General features: G+C 47.1%; 1 long non-coding RNA gene across 2 annotated transcripts in view; it reads right to left on the bottom strand.

Moving 5' to 3' along the window:
* The window catches only part of LOC138580981 (uncharacterized), a 231,256-nt gene that overhangs the window by 107,747 nt on the left and 100,101 nt on the right, over positions 1-23,408 (bottom strand). The window contains exon 1 of one of the 2 annotated variants that reach the window (XR_011304387.1): positions 8,328-8,416. The exons of the other annotated variant lie outside the window; for it this stretch is intronic. This is a non-coding gene — a long non-coding RNA (uncharacterized lncRNA). Of the gene's footprint in view, positions 1-8,327; positions 8,417-23,408 lie in introns of those variants that run through there. 2 annotated transcript variants of the gene reach the window in all.

The raw sequence follows: 23,408 nt of genomic DNA, 5'->3' as shown, positions 1-23,408 counted from the left end.
ACCCCCCCTTCCCACTTCCTCTTCCAATGACAGCTAAGCGCCATCTTTCCATTTCTAAGCAATCGCGGTCCTTCCTGTCTCCTCCCCGCTCTCCAGGCCCCCCCCACAGCCAAACAGAACGAACTGTGCCTGCTTAACTTTCCCAAAAGTGAAAACAGATCCATCACACCAGTCATATATTCCTGCAATAACCATTAAAAATCTATGCCACACAATGCCACTGAAATATGACTATAGCTATCCCTCCCTTAATCCCATGCCAATACCTCTTCACACAAACAAAACTGATGCCATAAAAAACACATCTTACACAAATTTACCACAAGCAAAGGCTGGGGGGAAAACTGGACAAGTGCAACTGTCCGGCAGACTCAATCGAGCCTCTAAAGCACGGGTGCACAACTTACGGCCCGCGGGCCAGTTGCAGCCCGCCATGCCATTTTGTCTGACCTGCGAGGAACAAAGACTTTCCTAATGGAGGGCGGCCCACAAGCAGCATCGGCCTCCCTCCATTAGGAAAGTGTTGTCTTCCGGGCCGGACAAAACACTGGCCCTCATTGGTTCAGTGCACACGAACCACGCAGCTCCTACGAGCCAAATAGTGCATGTGTGCTGCACCAATGGATGAGGTGTGGGGGCCATGGGGCATAGTGTTTGGTTGGGGGTGGGGGCCATGGGACATAGTGTTTGTTTGGGGGCCATGGGGCATAGTGTTTGGTTGAGGGGTGGGTGCCATGGGGCATAGTGTTTGGTTGGGGGTGGGAGCCAAGGGGAATAGTGTTTGCTTGAGGGGTGGGGGCCATGCGGCATAGTGTTTGCTTGAGGGTTGGGGGCCATGGGGCATAGTGTTTGGTTGGGGGTGGGAGCCATGGGGCATAGTGTCGGACCCCAAGCGAGAACCCAATAATAAAGCTAAAACAGGCACAGTTAGGAGATGTACATCCTTTGCTTTTTGTGGAAACCTGGCTCAACGAAGGCCATACTCCTCTTGAACAACCCAAACAGCAAAGTATAGCAGTCCAAAATAATGGGGCAATAAAATATATATAATTAAACAGACAATATGCAATAACTAAATAGAAATAAATGAAAAAAATGGAAAATGTGTAGTACAAAATGTAAGTTTGAAATACAAATAAAAATCGTTACACCTCAAAAGCCAATTCTTTTTCCATGTGTTTAATAAAAATTGTGGGTTGAAAAAGCCTCCTGCCATGCCACGCCCCGCTGCGCCTACCGCCCCACCCACATTTACTTTTAGGCCCACTATAGCCATCATGTAAGGTACTTTCGGCCCTCTGTCAAAATCAGTTGTGCACCCCTACTCTTAAGACACTGCAACAAGTATGAGGGTACGGCTGTACTCCGTAGAGGTTTGCTATCAGAAGAGCTATGTACATTGCTTGGGCTCAAACAAGGGTGCCCCCTAGCACCCGCGCTCTTCAATCTTTTTATATCGGACTTAGGTGACAGAATAAATCAGGAGAAAAGTTCCCTCCCTGTGTTGGGGGAAAGTCAGTTAGCTGGCTCATGTATGCAGTCGATTTGGTCCTGATGGGTCAAAAACCGCAATTGGACTGCAAAACCAGCTAGATACATTGGACAAGTATGTTCATGAAAACGAGCTGGAAATAAACATACGAAAAGCTACAATTCTAATTTGGTAACCAGGCCAACAGAGGGCAAGATGGCCCTTTGTGTGGCGTCTGAGGGCGGCTCGGATAGAGTAGGTGGAGACATTCATATGCCTTCTGGGAATCTGTGTCAATATGAGCAGGGTCGAGGCTAATAGTGAAAAGATTTAGAAAAATAAAGCTAATATGCTGGCAAGTCAGGCAAACATACTTAATAGGAAATGCTGCCATTTCTCCATACAGCCACTACTGCAGTTCTACAAACTAAAAGTGGCTCCGGCTCTAACATGTGATTGATTGATAGTTTATTTTATAGCGCCTATACACACATGTGTTTCAGAGCACTTCAAGGCAAGGGAGGGAGCAAGGGAAAATACAATGACATTCTTACAAGGCCTTGAGACATTAAGAACGTGAAATTAACTATCCTACTAGGCATATTTCAGATAGTGCAAGAGCTTTTGACAATGATAAGGAGGGGAGGGAGGGAGAGGTAGAAGAGGAGACAGACAAGCGACTATCATACTAGGCAGGACAACATTTCTGGTAGTGCAGGGGAATGGCAAAAGGTGAAGGAAGTGGGGCCTGGGGGCAGGAACAAAACCAGCGACTATGGTACTAGGCCTGACAACATTTCTGGTATTGCTGAGATTGACAAAAGGTGAGGGAGGGGACAGGGGGGAACATAACAAGCGACTATCGTACTAGGCCTGACATTTCTGGTAGTGCTGGAGATTGACAATAGGTGAGGGGGGGGACATAACAAGCGACTATCGTGCTAGGCCTGGTGACATTTCTGGTAGTGCTGGAGATTGACAAAAGGTGAGGGGGGGAACATAACAAGCGACTATCGTACTAGGCCTGATAACATTTCTGGTAGTGCTGGAGATTAACAAAAGGTGAGGGAGAGGGGAGGGGGACATAACAAGCGACTATCGTACTAGGCCTGATGACATTTCTGGTATTGCTGGAGATTGACAAATGGTGAGGGAGAGGGGTAGTGCTATTTCTACCACAAAAATGATGGTCGGCCCTGGAAGGCATATTTTGGAAGAGGGTTTTGTGTATGCCAAGCTCGATCTCGATTCAGGTCTTACGGCGGGAACCTGGGCTGCTATCCTTAAAAGCAATGGTACAATAGAACATGCTGGCCCTGTTCAGGAAATGTGTGCTAGTGAACCGGCTTCCTATCCTTCAGATTTTCTAAACAGAATTGGACAATGGCAGAGACAACACACCGAAGGCCTGGGGAAAGTCTTGTAGAGAGATCTGTTGGCTAAGGTATGTGTTACAGAGGCCGGCTTAAGGGGAAATCCGAACATGGTTAAACTGAAAGTTTGGGAATCAGACTGGATTTCGCCACTAGAAGAAGCAAATAAGTTTAAACTCTTCTACCACTTGAGACATAAGGCAAGGGCATACAGCTCCCAAATAGTTATTATAGAAATCAGTTTATCAGACTATAGTTGAACTTACTCCCTACTAAAGAGGCGATATCCGCCAGACTACGGGCTAGGCCGAGATATGTGCAATGTAGACATTGTAATGAAATGGTATCATAGGGCATTTATAAGGCGCCTATACACAGATGTTTCACGGCGTGACACAAGTGTTTCAAGTGGAGTGGCAGAAACCCTACTCCATATATGGCTACTTTGCACAGGTTTAACTGATAAAAGAACTAGGCACTTTAAAGTCTTTCTGGACAGATGTAGCACTTGAATGCCCGACGAATGGTGGATCATTCTTGTAAGTGGGAAAATTACATCTCTGGTTTCAGTACCTGTGACATTTTTAGAGGTTGCTTTAAATAAGACATTTTAAACTTTAGCTTTTTAGTAACGCTATTATGATCTATGGTGTTTACATGGAAATTGATTTATTTGATGAAATAAATGCTCAAAGGTTTGTAACAAACCAAATGCTAAAACAATTTAAAATAAATAAATAAAGTGGTGGCAGGGTTGGCATGCCGGACTGCACTTCACGTGTGACAAATTCCATAAAACTCCAGAACCTTAATCTTCTACAAACACCCACTGTCAATTTGATGATCCCACATAGCTGTAGTCTGTAGCACTCCCCCAAACATCCAAGCAGGGAGTCCCAGCTGTCTCCCACCTCCCATAATGCTGTGCGCGAGAAGGCACAGACACCTCTCAAAGGCTGGGGATTTTTAATACGATTTAGAAGCAGATTACACCTTGTTTGTTTGTTTGTTTATTGATTTAATAATGCGCACCAAACCGTTAGGTAGACGGGCGCAGCAGTACAATAATTCTCGAGGCTTAGTTACAGTGCCATTCTCAGGCAGGTACATACAAGTCAGTACAATACAATATAATACAGTGAGATATAATACAGTATATAATACAAGATAAGGCTGATCAAGACACAGCTCAGGACCAGACTGGGCATTACTTATATTTAGGGTGCGTATATACATGTGAATGCACCATATAATGCAATGTATAGTACAGGATCTAGCTGATCAAGGTGCAGGTCAAGGACCAGGGATAAGCATAGTCTAAGATGAGGGTTAGGGTGGCAAGAGAGGGCCGAGAACACTATAGGTCGTTAGTGTGGAGCCAGTTGATAGCATTGTGTCTAAATTTGGCGTAAGGTAGAGGGCGTCTAAGGTCAATTGGAAGTGTATTCCAGGATTGCGCAGCTTTGACTGGGAAACTGGTTCCTCCAGCCATAGACAACTTAAATCGAGGGGTTTCGAGCATGAATGAATTGGCGGATCTGGTGGGTAGGGTTGTGGTTCTCCTGGAGATTTTTTCCGCTAGGTACGAGGGAGCTAGATTGTTTGGGCATTTAAATGTGATGGAAATAGTTTTTAGGAGGATTCTGTCTTTTATTTTTAGCCAATGGGTCTCTTTCCTGAATTTTCGTGATGTGGTCTCTAGATGGGACGTTCAGTGCTGCTCTTAGGGCATTATTTTGCAGTCGTTGTAGTTTGTCAGTGACATATTTGGTTAGCGCCAGAGTACAAGGCATTGAAATAATGTAGTCTGGGCATGATTAGAGCGTTAGCCAGAGTGATACAACTGGCACTGGAGTGGAAAGGTCTGGCACTGCGGATTAGCTTGCAGGTGTAAGCTGTTGTGGAGGCGAGGGAGCTGACTTGTTTTTTGAGGGTGAGGGAGGAGTCTAGATAGAAACCTAGTGTTTTTACTACAGGCATAACTGTGATGATATTGTTGTCAATATTGAAGGATGGGTAGTTTGGGGGTCATTTTTTTAGGTTAGTGTCAGATCCAAGGAGCAGTATCTCAGTTTTATCATCATTCAGGCAGAGGCCGTGGGTCGCCATCCATGCCTGAATGAGGATGTATATATCTTGTTCACCAAAGCCAGGTCTGTTTCATAGTTGCCTGAAAGGGGTATGAGGATTTGGGTGTCATCTCCATAATTTGTGTAGATGACGCCCAGTCTGTCCAACTTGTCAAACAGTGGCTTGGTGAAAATGTTATGCATAGTGGGTGAGACCCAGGAGCCCTGTGGGACTCCACTTGTTATTTGGATAGGATCAGCGCAGGTTGAGGTTGAAAAGACTCTCATAGTCCGGTTAGCTAGAAAGGATTGGACCCATGCTATGGCTTCTCCTGTGAAATTGGCAGCGAGCCTGAGGTGGTTGCATAGAACTGCGTGATCCACCAGGTCAAAGGCTGCAGACAAGTCCAGTAGAAGTAGCAATGGCATTTTTCCGCTATCCTTCAACTCCTCAATTTTAGTCTTGAGGTCTAGTAACGCTGTTTCGGTACCATGGAGGGGGCGGAAACCAGATTGCCGAGAGCCTAGCAGGGAGTTGGCTTCCAGGTAGTCCTGGATTTGTAAGTAGGCCACTCTGTCAATAATTTTGAGAAGGAATGGCACAGTAGTGATGGGTCTGTAATTGGTTGGGATGGATGAATCAAGGGTTTGTTTTTTGAGTAGGGGGAGGACCCAAGATTCTTTCAAGTTGGTGGGTACTGTGTTAGATTTAAAAGAGGAGTTTATCAGCTTTGAGACAAAAGGGGCTAGGTCCCTAGCTGTGTCCTTTATTATTTGCTCTGGGCAGCTGTCGCCCTTGCAGTTGGAAGGTTTCAGGGAGAGAATGACTTTTTCAGTGTCAATAATGGAGATAGTTTTGAAGCTGAAGGGAGGGATAGTATTGGGCTCGATCGGCAGTGGTGCTTTGTTGATCAGAGAGGGGCAGAGAGTCATTTATTTTGTTATTTTGTGTTGAAGGGTTGTGATTTTGTTAGATAGGGCGTTCTGTATGTTAGTACACCATATCTTGTCCTTGGGAGTGGTATCTGCTGGTTGAAGGGGGGATTCCATTTCCCGGAGGATGGAAAAGAGTTCCTTGGTATTTGATTTGGCTTTTGTGATTCTATCGTTGAATAGATCTATTTTTGTATTAATGATTTCTTTCTTATAGAGCTTGGATAGTTGGGTTAGTTTAGTTTTGTTGTTTTCGGTAGGTGAATTGCGCCAGATGGCTTGAAGCTTTCTTTTTTGTTTTCTTAGTTCCTTAAATTGGGGTGTGAACCAGGCATTCAGGTGAGCTTCCTGCTTACCTCTGCGTAGTTTAGTTGGTACAATGGTGTCTAGTGCGGTGGTCATAGCTTTGTTGAAGGTATGCACTAAGGTGTCTGGGCCAGTGTTATTGTCCAGGCTATTAATAGCCGGGAGGAGGAGAGGGATGAGTTTTTCGGCAGTATTATATTTTTTGCTTCTGGTGGGGAGTGGGCGGTACCATGTTGATAGTTTTAGGGCTCAGGAGATCAAGTGTGGCGGTAAACTTTATTAGATAGTGGTCCGTCCAGAGTTGTGGGACAATGTTGGTGATTGCGATGTTACAATTGAGGTCTGATACCCAGTCAAGGGTTCTGCCTTTGATATGGGCAGGGGCGAGGACTTTTTGGGTGAGCCTGTGATCATTAAGTAGAGCTGCAATTGAGTTGGCATGTTTGTTATCTGGGTCATTGAGGCCAATATTGAAATCGGCCAACAGCAATGTTTGGGAGTGGTTTTGAGTGTTGTTCGCTATAAGGTTGGATAGGTCATCTTCAAAGGTCCCTAGTGGTCCCGGGGGCCTGTAAATCAAGTGGATGGTCAGCGTGCGGTTATTGGATAATAGCAGTTTGGCTGTGAGTATTTCACAGGAGGAACACGGGGGAGAGGTGGCAAGCCTAATGAGCAGGGTGGTTTTGGAGATAATGGCTAGGCCACCGCCTTTGGTATTGGGTCTATCTACCCTAAGGATCTGGTAGCTGTCAGGTATAGCTAACATCAGGGTAGGTCCACCAGCCTCGTGGAGCCAGGTCTCTGTTATGGCGAGTAAGTCCAGATCATCGTTGTTTAGGATGTCTGCAATTTCGGTGGCGTGGGCAACCATGGATCTGGCGTTGATGAGTGATCCCATGTTAGCGTTAAAGAGCTTTTAGGGTTAGGATTGTGAGAGGGTTTAGTTATGTGTTTATTTTGGTTCAGGTACTTCTTTGTGTGAGAGTGGTCCAGCACTAAGATAGGAATGGCTGTTTTAGCTGATTGTGCTCTCTTGGCCAGGTGGTGGGGGGTGGAGAGGGGTCCAATGGTGTTGCTTGTTTTATTTCTTTTAGGTTCATAGATGCAGGGTAGTCTTGACCTGAGTCTCGAGTTTCTGTCTGTAGTGGGATTTGTACTGTAGGTAGCAGAGACCATGATTATGACGAGACCAATAGTGAGCATAAGAGTCAGGGTATTTGTATTTTTACTCATGTTAGGCCGAGTGGTTGTGGGCAGTAGGCACTTGGTTGGCGTTATTAGTAATAACAGTAGCATTGGTGTCGCTAGCAGGCTACTATATAATGATGCTCAGAAATCGGTTACAGCGGATGGGGATAACCTAGTTAAACTGTCATAGAGAATGCAAATAGCTAGTTAGACAGTGAAGGGATCGCTTAAGTTTGACAGTCATAGTAAAGGCTGAGAATGCATGTAACTGGTTTAAGCAATGGGGGTTCACCTAAATTCGAAAATCACAATGTAGGCTAAAAATGCATGTAGCTAGTTTCAGCAATGGGGGTTCACCTAAATTCGAAAATCACAATATAGGCTAAAAATGCATGTAGCTAGTTTAAGCAATGGGGGTTCACCTAAATTCGAGATTCCACTGTATAGGCTAACAATGCAACAGCAATAGTGCAAGTGACTAGTTTCAGCAATGGGGGTTCAGTGGTTCAGCAGTTAGACAGTAGCTCCTCTGTAGATGCACAATGTTGGTATCGGGAAGGCTAGGCAGGCAGGTGTGGGTACTCTAAGCCCAGCGAGTGCCCCAGCTATGCCTAATATCAGCAAATGAAGGCTAGTGGCAGAATCAGCAGTGCAGTCGTTATGGCCAGGGTCCACATATGTGCAGACGGCCTGATGCTAAGTTTTGAAAGCAGGACAGGAGCTCTAGTACATGTACTTGATGGACAAGGTAGGTTGGCATATATAATTACAGTTGTATGGCAGTATTACAGTTGATGGCTTATGCACAAATCCGTAATAGCAGTGATAGGTGTCTGAGAGCGGACTAGGCAGTGACTTGCGGTAGCAGAAGGGTGAGCTGGTTAGCGTAGGCACGGGGAGCATTATAATGAATGCAAAGGATGTCTATGTAATGTAAACATGACTATAGTTGGAGGCGAAGAATAGAAGATGGGTTAAGTGTAGTACCTTTGTCATGGCCCCAGTTTGAAGGCGCTACGGATTCGTGCAGGAGGTCTGGCAGTAGGCAGTCCAGGCATCGACAGGCCTTGTGAGAGCAGGCCTTAGGAGTGGGAGGCCGGCTTCCACCTGCCGGCGGCTGTGGTTGGCTCTTCTGGGGCAGGTCAGCCAATCAGGCGATGCGGGAGCAGGGGCTCGAACTGCTCAATGCAGTAATAAACATAGCGGCCATTTTGGAAGCGCTAATTTCAAATAAAACAAAGTGTGGGCTGAAGGATTGCCGAACCTCGTCTGCACTTTTAAATTGTGCCGAGGTAGAAGAGGTAAATGATCACAATTAAAGCAATATTGGCACTATTAGGGCGGATGGTGTGCACATCGATGCACGTTGTAGGATCTCACCGGAATGCAGCATGGGTCAGGCTGCTAATTCCCGTTCTGCCAGGCGTTGTCGTGTGTGCTGGAGAAGGGCTCCAGCCCTCTCTTCTGCGACGCGTGTGGTTGAAATGGAAACCTTCCAAGAGTTTTCAACAGAAAATAAAGGTATTATCTTTGTGTGAGGTATGCAGGTGATGCTTTCACAAAACACAACAAAATAAACGTCCTTTAGGAAATTCCCTTTCTCCCTTAGCTCCGCCTTCCTGGCAGGAACCAGAATGTCCCTCACAGACCTCCACATTCTAAGTTCCCTGGACTTCTTTTGTGTCATGTTGTCACTCACCTGTTATAGTCCTAGACCCCTTTGGCACCATGTACACTGGGCCTTGCATCATCAGTACATGAGGCAGTCATCCCACGCTTTAAGATCCCTTACAGGATCACTTTGGGGATACAGGTAGTTGTACTTAGCCCCCACCTGCTCCCACTGAGGATGCTGGAGTTCTTCTAAGCTTAGCCTCTCTCACCAATTCACAAGTCCCTTTATAAACTCTTATCCTGGGATGCTGATTTTAATAAACCCTGCTCCAGGCCACCCTTCTCTCTTCCCATCTCCTTCTAGCTTATTACTCCTCCTTTACTGGTTGCCCTCCTCCCTTCATCTGTCTCTGTTTCTTCCTTTCCTCATCAGCCATTCACCTAATGCTCTAATCTGACCCTTTTCACTTTCCTCTTGGCTACTTCTACACTTGCTTCTTCCCCTCTTCATTGCCTCTCTTCCATCTCTGTAATATTCTTCTTCTCATTGGCTGTCACCTCCGTCCCTCTTATCGCCATTCTCTTGTCCAACGGCTCTCCTCTGTTCCTCTCTCCTCCTTCACTCTCCTTCTCTCTAATGCGCACCTCACCACCTCCTCTACACTCTTCTGCTCTTCTGTCACCTCCTGTGCTCCACCTCTCTCTGAGGTTCTCCTCACCACCTCTTCTCCACTTCACACCTCCTCTGATACTCTGTATGCTCCTCCTCTCTCTACTGCTCTTCCCTCCACCCCATACCACTCATCTACTCCCATTCCTCTGCTCTCTGATGATCTCCTAACCATCTCTTCTCCACTCATCAGCTCCTCTGTCACCTCCTCCTCTCCTACTATTTCGGGTTGTCTCTTGGCCCACTATTCTTTGCTCCTCGCCCCTCTATGGCCTCCTCCTCTACCCTCTCATGACCCCCAGCCTCCTCCTTTCTGCTTTTCTCCTCCTTGACGTGCACTCTAACCTCCAAGTCCTAAACTTCCATTATGTGTCCCTTTCTATATTTTGTAGGTTCACCCATTGTCACTATGGGTGCATGATTGACTTCAGCAGGGGGGCGGTTACCAAAGTGAACCGTGTCATTGGGCAGTTTTCTGGAGATGTACCAAATACCCAGCCGTGCTTCACTTCCGCACAGGACCTTGGCCTGAGGCTTTAATTCAAGTGGCCATCATCTTTATTTCATCTGGCTGGCATCTGAAGTGGATCGGGGTTGGAATCTCATGACGGAAATGTTCAAGGGTGAAAAGACCGAAGATTATTTTTCCGAAATAACCTTTGGTTTTTTCTCCCATGAACATTTCTGACTTGGCCCCCGCATCATGAGTCCTTGTTTGAGGGACCATGGCTAGTGAGCACTGTCTCCACTCAAACCAAGTTGTCAAAGGTCCATTATGCAATTTTTGAAAACCTGAACAAGTGGACCAGTGGGGAGATGAAGTGGGAGACCTTACACTGTTCTCGACAATAAGTCAGTATCTGTGAATGACACTTTCTGCCGGCCTGTTATTATGGTTTGTTTGCTTCCAACCCGAACCTTGCCTTTCAAGGTGGGGTACTAGTGTCTTCCTGACTGAAGGTAGCGGTCTTAATCCAGGCTGACAAGGGGGACCCAGGCCAATAAAGGAATTAAGGCAGCAAGAGCTTTGGCTCGGACATTCCCTTCGACTTAAGGGGACCCTGAGTTACTCCATACCTCTCGTAGGGAACCAATGGAACCACATTACGCGTTTTAAATCCTGGGAGGGTTTCAGGATCGTACTTATATTACTTCTGGGCAATTTAACCATTGTTCTACCTCTTCCTTGACCGTCGGACCAAACCCGCCTTGAGGAATTGTTACTTAGCTCTGTCCCAGTCTCACTGGAGTTACCAAGATCCGTTCTTTAAAGGTCTCGCGAGGAGGCTTCAACTTGAGGCCTGTGATGAGTTGGGCAGGCCTGCTCCGCATATCTCTTTTGGGTTCTTCATCGGGTGGTGGCACTCAGCCCCCATTGACACCCCAGCCATCTCACCTTAGACTGGCCGATGGAACCATGTCACACACCCCAGATATTTCATGCGTGTTCAGGGTTGTCTTAAAATGAAATGTCATAGGCTTACACCAATGGTAACCTTAACAAAGTCTGCTGCTGGTGTCACCCTAAATCTGAAGCATTTGCACCAGCAGACACCATCACTGGTGGAGAATAGAGACCATCACTGGTGGAGAATAGAGACCATCATTGGTGGAGAGTGCTGTGATATGCCAAGTGTCTGGGCGTAGCTTGACCTTCTGAAAGCCGGCCAGGATGTTGTGTTTTGAGAACCACGTAGTGCCATGTAAGTCTGTTGTGTTGTGAATAATGGTCTTGCTTGATGGCTGTGCTCAGTAGACTCAGTATCACACAGATTCTATCCTACTCAGGCTGCTTCCTCATCTTGGTGATGACAATCAGAGAGATTTGTGGCATTCCTCTTTTGACCCGCTCTATGATTCCCACCACTTCCATTTTGTGAAGCTTTACGACTTTCTCTTACACATGAAACAAGATGGGGCTTCACAGGTTCCCCACTGAATGGTGTTGTTAATGTGCAGATGTATGTGCTTATCACAGAGACAGCCCACTCTGGTGAATATCAACTCAACTAGGATGTTACCCGGCTGGACATATGTATGCACATATACTGCGGGTTTTCTGCATTGCTGAAGCAGTAATGACTTCAATCTATGTAACACATGGGCCAGAGGATAGTTCAGGGGCGACGCGTTTGTCTTGGAAGAAAGACAAAGCATAGCAACACAGGTTCGCATCCTGGGCTTGCACTTAGAGGCGCATGCGTTATAAAAGAGCAATCATAATTATATCTCTATTTTTCTTTGAGGTACTTACACGGAAAAATGTCCCCGGTGTAATGTCACCCCAGAATCTAGTACAAGAAAGAGGCAGTTGTTAATCTGAATATTCTGTTTTATTTCAAATTAAAAGTCAAGAAATCAAAGGTGGTCCCCTAACTTTCAGCACTGTGGAAGCCAACCAAAATATTCCACACAAAACAGGCAGCGTGTCTACAGAAATGAAAAACAACTGCCTGCTGTAATCTCACTAATGTTTACATTCACAAGTCAGACAAAGTATAAAAAGCAAATCTTTATAAATGTAAAAGACAGTATGGCCATCGCATTAAAAAAAGACAAAAGCATTTTTAGAATACATGTTTCAGTGATGCAACTCACTTAATTTTCTCTGATGCCATCAACCAGTGCTGGCGATTAAAAAACATAATGTTAATGTTAAAGGATATTTGTACCGTGCACTATCACCACCGGAGTGGTCCCCTGGCGCTCTGGCGGCTCTGAAAGGGGGGGGGGAGAGCTGGAAAAGTGCAAGATAGCAGTGATGTGCTGTTGGCAGCCTCAGCCCGGTGGGTCCGTTGGCTGGGCTTGGGGTGTTATACGGTCGATAGTCCTTGTGTGCTGTTGTGCATGTCTATGTGCGGTTTGTTTTGTTGTTGCAGTGTGCAATGATGCATTCAGCAGTATTAATAGCACTTGTAGGGCTTCAGACGAAATCATATTTATCCATTTTGCTGTAGCGGTGTCAACAGCGTGCAGTGTAGGTTTAAGGTGGGCAACAAGAACGACGAATCCACCCAAGAAGACGTGGCAAAGTCCCCCCAGACAGGGACTATTCGAGAAGAAAGCAGTGGAACACATCCTGCCAGAGCAGTAGCTCCGAGATCCTCTCAAATCACTTCAACTTTATTGCAAAAATCATCTACATCTGAATATTCCTCAAAAGAAAAGGGAGGCTCAGAAACAAATACACGCTTAGCACAATGGGTTGCTTCTATTTATTTATTTATTTATTTATTACATTTATATAGCGCGCAGGGAGCCCAAGGGCATTGTGGCGCTGTTACTTGTAAGGGAACTTAGTTACAGGTACAGGTATAGGTTGTGCCTTGGGTTACAGAGAGGCAGGATCCTGTGTCAAGCGATAAGGAGAGTCATATAGCAGGGTACATCATACATCATAGTATATCATACATGTTAGTCATCGAGGTTTAGACATGAGAGGTTGGTTAGGTGAACAGGGTAGTTTTCATGGCTTTGTGGAAATTAGTCAGTGAGGGTTCCGCTCGCAGAGAGGTGGGGAGGGTGTTCCAATGTAGTGCGGCAAGGTAGGGGAAGCTGGCGCCACCAGCTCTAGCTCTTTTTACCCTGGGCACGGAGAGCATATTGGCATAGGGTGTCCTGGTGGGTCTTGTGGACGCGACTGGGTGGATTCTCTGGGATAGGTACGCTGGGGCTGAGAGATGGACACATTTGTGGGTGATGCTTAGCGCCTTGAATATAAACCTTTGCTTAATGGGGAGCCAATGGGATGCTTTTCTAGCAGCAGTGATGTGCTCCCTCTTGGCAATGCCTTGTGCAGCGCGCAGGGCGCTATTCTGAATTACTTGCAACTTTTCGAGGTTTTTGTTTGATGTCCCTAGGAAGAGAACATTACAGTAGTCTAGCCGGGAACCAGTTATGGCTCTAGCTATGTTGGTGCAGGTGCCTTTTGATAGAAAAGGCCTGATTGCGTTGAGGAGTTTTGCATGGTAAGCCGCAGAGGAGGCGATTGCATTTACTTGTCTGGTCATTGATAGGTTGGAGTCTAGATAGACGCCTAGCGTTTTTACCGTGTCTAGTGCAGGGATTCTGATTGAGTCAATGGTAAAGTGGCTAAAATGGGAGTCAAGTTTCTTGAGGGTGTCAGGGGATCCTACGAGTAGGAGCTCAGTTTTGTCGGAGTTAAGGCATAGGCCGTTGATAGCCATCCACATTTGGATAGTGTTGTATATGTTGTTAAGAGTTGCACAGTCAGTGTCATAGTTACCTGTTAGTGTAAGGAGGATCTGAGTGTCGTCAGCGTAGTTGGTGTAGGAGATGCCCATGGCATCAAGGATGAGGAAGAGGGGGCGGGTAAAGATGTTATATAAGGTCGTGGAGAGGCAGGAGCCTTGGGGCACACCACATAGTATGATGGTGGGTGACGCAGTGGCTAGGTCAGAGAAGACCTGCATGGTTCTGCCTTGGAGGAAGGAGGTGATCCAAGTGGTAGCTTCTTGGGAGAAGTTGGCTGTGGAGGTGAGGTGATGGCAGAGGATGTCATGATCTACAAGATCGAAAGCTGCAGAGAGATCGAGGAGAAGGAGCAGGACAGGTTTGCCTTGGTCTCTAGCGTCATCCATTTGGTTTTTGAGGTCGAGTAGGGCGGTCTCTGTCCCGTGCCTAGGCCGAAAGCCGGATTGTCTCAGTCCTAAGAGGTTATGCTCTTCGAGGAAGTGCTGGACCTGTAGGTAGGCTGCCTTGTCTAGAATCTTGAGGAGGAATGGGACTGTGGTAATAGGGCGGTAGTTGTTGGGGGAGGTGGGGTCAAGTGTAGGTTTTTTTATGAGAGGTCGGACCCATGCTTCCTTGAGGCATGAGGGGACTCTCCCTGTGGTGAAGGAGGCATTGACGAAGGCTGTTAGGAAAGGAGCAAGGGTGTCTGCGCAGTCTTTGATGATGGAAGCGGGGCAGGGGTCCCCTTTGCAATTAGAAGGTTTGATGTTTTTCATGATGTTGATCATGTCTTTCTCCTGAATGGTTTTGAATGAGAAGGTAGGGGCTGCCTCTGTGGGTGAGGAGTGGGGGGGGTGGGGAAGGGGTTGGTGGGGTAGGGAGCGCTAGTTTGGTGTTCAGGATTTTGGCTTGGAGTGAGCTGATCTTGTTGCGCATGGCTGTTTGGATGTCATCACACCATGCTTTATCTTTGGTGAAGTTTTGGGGGGTGGGTGTAGGGGTCTCGAGTTCCCTGAATATGGCGAACATTTCCTTGGTGTTTGATTTGGCCTTGGAGATTCTATCTTCAAATGATTTGGCTTTGGCTTTGGTGATGGCTTTCGTATATTCATTTGCGAGGGATTTGAAATTAAGTTTGTCTTTGTCATCACGGGATGTTTGCCATTGAGCTAGTGCTGCTCGCTTGTCTGTGTGCAGTTTGAGAAGGTCTTGGGTGAACCAGGCATTGGTGTGGCTGGTAGGTTTGGTTTTGCGTGGCTTAAGTGGGGCGATAGCATCGATTGCTGCCGTGATAGCAGAGTCGTAGTTCTTGGCAAGGGTTTCTGGGACATTGGAGAAGGGGGGTCTAAAGGCAGGTCCCTGTAGGAAGGGTAAGAGTCTTTCTTTGGTCAGTTGGCGGGCACTTCTTGTGAGAGCTGGTGGTAAGGGTTTAGGGGGGGGAGATGGGGAGGAGGTCGGGATGTTGAAGGTGATGGTGTGGTGGTCGGACCATGGGGTGGGGGTATTGCCAGTGACTGTGAGGGGGCAGTTGTGATGGGCTATCCAATCTAGTGATCTGCCTAGTGCGTGAGTAGGGTCTGCAATGGTATTGGCGAATCCTAGGGTGGCTAGAGCTGTGTCAAGTGATTTGGCACCAGGGTCTTTGGTGTCATTCAGGCCTAGGTTGAAGTCCCCAAGGAGAATGACTTTGGATGACTTTTTTAGGTTGTCGGCCAGGAGGTGTGTGAGTGAGGCCTGGAAGTCTCCCAGGGGGCCTGGTGGTCGATAGATGAGGTGTAGGGTAATGGTGCAGTGATGCGAGATAGTGAGTTTCAATTGAAGGTAGTCGCTGTTGTTGTTTATAGTTTTGTCAACCTTTCTGATGGTGATCGATTCTTTGGCTATGAGAGCGACACCGCCTCCTGTGGTCAGGCGATCTGGTCTTGTGATGGCATAGCCTGGTGGGAGAGCGAGGGAGAGAGCGGGACCTGAGACTTTGTGTAGCCAGGTCTCAGTGACCATTAGAAGATCTAGATCAAGGGTGGTGATGAGGTCGTGGATGTCTAGGGCGTGAGCATTGATGGATCGGGCGTTGAGAAGGGCACATTTGAGGTGGGGTTCGGGGGAGATATTTACATCAGTGGGTGGCATGGCTGTGGTAGAAGAATTGCACATTGCGGTAATCACATTAGCGGTAGTGGGGGGCATATTTTCTAGGGTCCTAGACATGGATAAAGTAGCATTTGCATCAGTGGGTGGCATGGCTGTGGTAGAAGAGTTGCACATTGCGGTAATCACATTAGCGGTAGTGGGGGCACATTTTCTAGGGTCCTAGACATGGATAAAGTAGCATTTGCATCAGTGGGTGGCATGGCTGTGGTAGAAGAATTGCACATTGGGGTGATCCAATTCAAGCCTGTGGGAGGCACGTTATAAGGAGTCATGGCCATTGTTACAGTTGCATTGTGGTCATGGTAGTGCTTACTGCGTGGGCTCTGATCCATAGCGTGGTACAGCCTATGGGGATTGTAGTTTGTTAAGGCTGGAGTCTTTGGGCTAGTCTTTGGGCAAATGGAAACTTTCCGGGTTCTAGTTTGCAGGCGCGCGTTCCGTACGTCTATTGGTGTTGGTCTTGAGGGTAGCGCACATGTGAGGGTACGGGCACGCAGACGCTGGAGTCTAGAGGTGAGTGCAGTAAGCTGAACAGGAGTGCAGGACTCCTTACCATGTGATGCAGGCAGTGTTCCACGTCGGACACATCGAACGGCAGACTTCGAGCAGCGAAGAGCTGCAAAGAGGAGTGCAGGCCTTGTCCTCTGGCCTTCTACTCGCGGCTTCGCCTGGCGGTGAGCCCCGTCTCCCTTTATGGTGGGGGGGGTGGAGCCGGCAGGACGGGAAGCCGTATCAGGCTGCGGGCTGCGGGCGGGAAGAGGCATCGATTCGGCGAGAAATTCAAAAGATGCTTTTTGAAAAGCATTGTAGACGGTGAACATGCCTTCCATGGTGGAGGCCTCTGAAATGTGCGCGAGACACGCTGGATCAGCTGGGGCTCCGAAACGAAGATCGAACTCTGCAGACAGCTGATCAAGCACAGCTGATGTGATTATAACGAATTAAAATAACAGAAAGGTATTTTATAACGAAACTTTTACAACGAAAACAAACAGATTTTTCTTTTTTAATTTGGGTGGGTCACTCCCCAGACCCCCCATTTCCCTGTTTGTAACCTCACCCCAAGCCCCTCCCCACCCGTTTTAACCCCTTACCTTACCCACCATATATAAATATATTTAATACAAATTTGGTATTTTTTCGTTGTAAATGTTTTCTTTATTAAATACCTCTCTGTTTTTTATTCAATATAATCATTGGATACCCAATGACTTACCATCTGTAAAAGTGTTGAAGAAAGGTTAACTGCAGCCACAATGTACTGTGTCTAGAACAGTGATATATGTGTGCGTGTGCGCGTGCGCGCGCCTGTGTGTGTGTGTGTGTGTGTGTGTGTGTATGGGATTTATAAAGAAAGAATGGAGGTGGGAAGCAACGTGCACATAGAGGGTGAACCCAGGGGGTTACATTGTGGGTGTCTGGCAGCAGAAATGGGTAAGGGAAGCAGGGGGGAGAAACAGCTCTGTGGTGGGAGAAGTAGGGTTGAGTTGACAATGCGTGGTTGGCAAAATGTTCTTTGAAGAGTAGGGTCTTCATTTCCTTCCTGGAATACAGGATGGAGGGGCCAGGCTTATCTGCTCTGTGAACTTGTTCCAGAGACAGGGTGCACAGCAGGAAAATACTAGTTGCCTATTACTTTCTCTTTTACAGTTCTTCGTTGACAGTCTGGCAATGCCGTGGCTTGTGGGAGTTCATTGCCCTCCAGAGGCAGTGAGTTTCTCGGCCAGGTCAAACTGCGTTTCTTTATTATGACTGCTTTGTAGGTGATGCAGTCTGTCTAGAACATGATGAAAGTGCAGCCACTCTTCCAGGATGGGGTGATGTAGTTGTGTTTGATTAGTCCAGTGATCAAGTGTGCTCCAGCATACTTGACTTCAGACAAACGTGGCATCTAGGACTCCTTTAAGTAGGGCATTGCCACCATCCGTGGCAGATCTCCAGGGTTTGGACAACTGTTCGGAGGTTTGGAGCTGTGGATGAGGGACGGAGAGGTCTTGAGTTGGCTAGGGGGGCTAAGGGGGCTATAGCCCCCCCTTTTGGATAGAAGCTGAGGGGCTACAACCAAAAGGCTATAGCTAGCCCCGAGTCCCGCCAGTCACAACATTAGCTTAGCCCCTGATCTTTTCCAGACCTAGGAACACCCCTGATGGACGTCATTGATGCAATTGATATTTTGGTAAACTTGTAAGTCATCTGCATCCAGATGTATTGTGATGTTTGTGGTGGTGAGGAGTTTTCCCAGAGTTTCAACCTGGAGGTTGTAGATGACAGCGCACAAGGATACTGGGCAGTGCTGGGATCTGTTGGGCCACGTCTGGATGAGAATTGTTTGAGAGGAAGTAGTGGAACCACAGCAGGACTGTTCCTCCAATGCCTGTGGCGAGTATGTTGAGAAGGGCTTCATTGTCAACTATTTTGAAGGTGGCAGAGAAGATGGGGGAGATGAGTACGCAGGGATCACCTTTGTCCATGACGTCTAGAGCATTATCAGTAACTCGGATGGTAGATGTCACAGATGGCCTTAGGAAACCCAGAAATCTGAGAAATAGTTCAAGGGATTTTATTTTTGACAATTCTTTAGAGTGTACTTGATTTTTATAATGTAAGACAGTTCGACTCATTGGTTCTTCTAACTCAGGGGTCTACAACCTTTGGTTCTCCGAATGTTTTGGACTAAAACTCCCATTAGTCCAGCCAGCATAGTCAATGGTGAGGGTTCATGGGAGATGTAGTCCAAAACATCTGGAGAGCTATCGTTTGCAGACCCCTGTTCTAACTGCTCCCTCAACCTCCAGTGGGCTTACTCCACCCTAACTCAGGCATCCTTAGTCGCAAGTAAGCTTGCATCCTAGAGATTGGATAATCTATCCCCCGAGGGGGCTAACGGCCAAAGCTTTATCTAACTTACTACCTCAAGGGCTTCCTAAGGGTACCCTAAACTAGTATTCCCACCAGGATGGCATCAATTGTGTCACTGTTGCCTGTAGTTTCTCAAACACTCTCCCTTACTCTTGCCCTTCCACTCTTTTCCCAAGTCTTATGCCTCCTTACTCACTAATCACCTTTCTCTTCCTACTCACTCTCTCATCTCCCCTTCCTACTCTCCCACCATCTCTTCTCACCTCCTACTCCCTTTGGTTTTCCTACTCCCTCTCGTTCCTCCTCTCTCTCTCTCTCTCTCTTTCTCTGACCTTCTCTCTCTCTCTGTTTCTTTGTCCTCCGCTGACCTCCTCTGTATCTCCAGTCTTCTCACTCTCCTCTCCTTTCTCCATCACCCCTCATGACTGTCTCTTTCTCTTTCTCACTCTTTCCCACCCTTCACTATCTCCTGCCCCCTCAGTACTCTACCTCTGACCCTCTACTGCCTCTTCACTACCACTCAGACACATATGCACTCTAACAATCACTGCCACACTTTTTCCGCGTGGTTACACTCTCTCACAGTACCTCACCTGTACTCCTATCCAGCTCCTCCATAGACTTTTCTACACTACGCTCCAGATCTGGTCCCCCTCCTGTTCTTTTGGGCCATCTTTACACTCCCTGGCCTTACCCATACCCCTTTCACTCAGCCTTGCTCCTTTAGATCTTTTATGTCCATGGATTCTTGCTTCTGTCTTCCCACTCCCTTCAATATGTCAGTGTTTCACCTTTTTGGTGCACAGCATTTTCAACAACAGTCTGTTGGATGTCAGTTTGGCGTTCTGCTCGTTCTCAACTGATATGATATGGCATTTATAACGTTCCGATACACAAGTATGTCAAGGGTCAACGAGGCAAGGGAAGGGGAACAGAGGGAGGACAGAGACAACGATCTTACTAGGCTAAGTGACATTGAGATCGCACACGTGCAGAGGAGAGGGGAGGCGAAAAAGTTCCAGGGGAGGGAGGCAGTGCTGCACATGGGATCAAACAATAACAGGAAGTGCGGCAAGCAGGTGGCAGGTGCAAGGTTAAGTGCAGACAACAGGTGTCCAATAAGTGCAGGTAGGGGGACTGTAGGGTTACAGACACAGACCCAAGTGCAAGGGTTGCTGGGAGGCAATGCTGATGTGCAACTGGGCGGACATGGACCTGGGCCTGAAATCAGAGGGTAGCCAGGTGACCAGTGCAGTATCAGACAGGAAATCAGCAGGGGAGAGGAAGAGAGACTGCAGAAGCAAAGAGGAAGGTCTTGAGGTGCTCCTAGAATCGGAGATGGTTCTCCCCAAGTTTCAGGTAACACTCTTCTCATTTGTGTTTGACAGGTGCCAGAGTGTCAGAATCTGTATTAGTACTGTCAGCTTTCTCCACGGTATGCTTGGCTCCCCTGGTACTGCACTGCATGGTGGTTTTTGAAGTTGTAAAACAAATCACAGATACCTCAAACTAGGACAGAGGGTACAAAGCATTGCTCGATCTATAGTGGTACCAGAATCAACAGTCAAGGCACATAAAGGGGGGGGTGGAGTTAAGGGACTGTGGCACTCCTAACTCCCTTACCCTCCCTCTGGAGTAGGAACCGCTCTGGCATACACCCAGGTAGGCCGCCTAATCTAGGTCAGGGGGGGTTCCCTCTTCCCACCTGACAGGGTCAAGCCTCTGACCCTGTCACATAGCATTCCCTGTGCTGCATAGTGGTCAGGAGATTGTGCTGAGTGATCCTTTTGGTGATATTTTCAATCACTTTGCTGAAGAAGGTGAGCTGCATGATGGGGACACAGGTGGACACGTCATCCATCAAGTTTCTGTTTCATCAACAAATCCTGTGGTAGGGCCACGGGACCAGGTGCTGGGAACGGTAAACGAGTTTGACTGTAAACCAGTGGATTTACCTGCAATTTACCACCAAACTTGTAATGAGGCCCAGTGTCCCTTTCTGTGTCCATGGTGGTGGTGGTGGTGGCATTGGAAATAGCAGGCCAGCGAGGAACCTGTCGTGGAGATAAGTGGGAGCGAGCGGGTGGAGGCACTGGGTAGATGGTGCACTTAGTGGAAGGGGAAATGTGGCCATCTAGGGGGTGAGAGCCTTTTGGAGACTGTCTGCAGGGAAACAAATGGGTGAGGTGCTGATCGGCTTCATGGTAGGCCGCCTGATTGCATATAAAAACGCTTGCATTCCTGAACACCTTATTGGGTGGCACTTCTCGCCTGTGCCTACATCTGAAAAAAATTCTTTGGAGGTTTGCTGCGTAACATAAAAAGAAATGTAGTAATCAGATTTATTTTATATAACCATAACAAAAAGGCCTGATTTATTTTTTCCCTAGTGCAAACATTTTAAGATAATACAGATGGGGATCTGATTAGTTTTCTCTGTTTCCCTTCTTTGCAGGCTGGTTGCCTGAAACTACCCATTCAACACGGTGTTGAGAAGAATAGTGGATGTTTTAAAGGTTCCCCTGAAGAATGTTCGCCCGAAAGGGGCTTTAAAGAACAGAAACATGTTGGGATTATATGTTGTTTTAGTGACACATTTAGGTTTTTTCTATGTACTGTGATATGTGATTTCGTCTGTGTACATTTGTAAGTGGTTTATTTGAAATTTAGCTTTTTAGATTTTGTAGGTTTTAGTGGTAGTTTTATACACTGTGTTAGGTGTGGGTAGTATCTTATGTTTTAATTTAAATATTCTGTATTAAACAAAAATGTTTTTTGAAATTTGGAATGTTGCACGAAGTCTATGTTGTCAAGACCTGTAGTGCCGGAGAATCTGTCAGAGGTGTCTAATCGTTGGGGGAGAAGGAGGGGTGGAAGTAGAGAAAGTTTACCATCTTATCCTTCTTTTATAATATAATCTATGTTCCTATTGGTGGAGTAAGATGTGGTACATATAAATAGGATCCTGTGTACCTATTTGATTACACATTGGAAATAGCAGGCCAGCGAGGAACCTGTCGTGGAGATAAGTGGGAGCGAGCGGGTGGGAGCACTGGGTAGATGGTGCACTTAGTGGAAGGGGAAATGGGCCATCTAGGGGGTGAGAGCCTTTTGGAGACAGTCTGCAGGGAAACAAATGGGTGAGGTGCTGATCGGCTTCATGGTAGGCCGCCTGATTGCATATAAAAACGCTTGCATTCCTGAACACCTGATTGGGTGGCACTTCTCGCCTGTGCCTACATCTGAAAAAAATTCTTTGGAGGTTTGCTGCGTAACATAAAAAGAAATGTAGTAATCAGATTTATTTTATATAACCATAACAAAAAGGCCTGATTTATTCTTTCCCTAGTGCAAACATTTTAACATAATACAGATTGGGAGAAGAGAGGCCCAGCCGAACGCAACACAAAGTGGCTCCTTTTTAAATATGGTGCATGGGAGTTCCAATAATGGGCCAAGAGAGATGATTCTCAAAATGTATCCCCTGCCAAGGTTTCAATGCCCTGGTGGCAACACGCGGAATAGAGGTTTCTCTTGGCTGGGCAGCATTGCCTCTCTGTAGAGCAAAAACCAGACTCAGACTTAGGTCAGGAGACTACCCGCCTTCTTTAAGCAACTGTTCTATTATTCAAGCAGTTATCCTAGGACCTACCAGGGAGGAGGCAAGAGCGTTATGTATTTCTTCAGGATACTTAAAAGGTGACTTGAGGACATGGTGGGGGGGAAAACAAATGTAGCACCAGCTAAGGGTATGCATACAAGCTTCTCATCCGTAACTCCCCCGACTCCAGCAGGGAGGGCAAGTACGCTATCCTCTCTGCTCTCCGGGCCTGGTGCCAGCAGGCTTTGCGCCTACTGAAGTCTTCTAAACAGAAGGTTGGGCGGGGGTGTTGCAAGGTCTGGAAAAGACCTGGGTCTAGCTAATGTCAGAACTGGGGGCTAGTTAGCCTTTTAGTTGTAGCTCCTGAGATTCTATCCGGGACTACAACCAAAAGACCAGGGGCTATAGGCCACTTAGCCCCCCCCCCTACCAACGCCAACAGGGGCATTTGACTACCCTTGAGCTTTTCCGGCCTGTACACTGTGGTCCTAATTCAACTGCAGGCTGATTTGCCCAATGCAACGCAGTACTTATGGACAATGCCAGGATTAGGGTAGCCACAAAAGATACCTGAACTGTGCTAGTGATAGTTTTGCATGTGGATTTGTTTCATGGCCACGCTGTGGCTCAATAATGCCCTCCATAACTTCCATCATGATGCCTGTGACGACTGCGCCACCTGAGGTTGCAACTGTGGGATCGGCTGGATGGGTGCTGTAGCCGACTCCAGGATAGGACCACAACTTGAGGCCTCTTGAGCATCCGTGCCGGCATGGACAATTGGTGGTCTAACTCGCTGCCAGTTGTTTTGTGGCCTAAGTGGAGGACCATCCTAGAACTGAGACTCTGTGTTGCAGTATGATGTTATATGATATGATAGGTTATTTATAACGCGCTTAATACCCAGAGGTTTATAAGCACGGACCCAGGGATCGAACCTGTGTTGCTCCGTGTCGTCTTGCTTCCAAGGCGAGCACTT

The sequence above is a fragment of the Ambystoma mexicanum genome, chromosome 3p (genome assembly GCF_040938575.1).
Source record: "Ambystoma mexicanum isolate Mex_15411 chromosome 3p, UKY_AmexF1_1, whole genome shotgun sequence".
Taxonomy (NCBI): Eukaryota; Metazoa; Chordata; class Amphibia; order Caudata; family Ambystomatidae; genus Ambystoma; species Ambystoma mexicanum.
The sequence above is the reverse complement of the archived record's forward strand: the minus strand, read 5'-3'. Positions and strand labels throughout refer to the sequence as shown.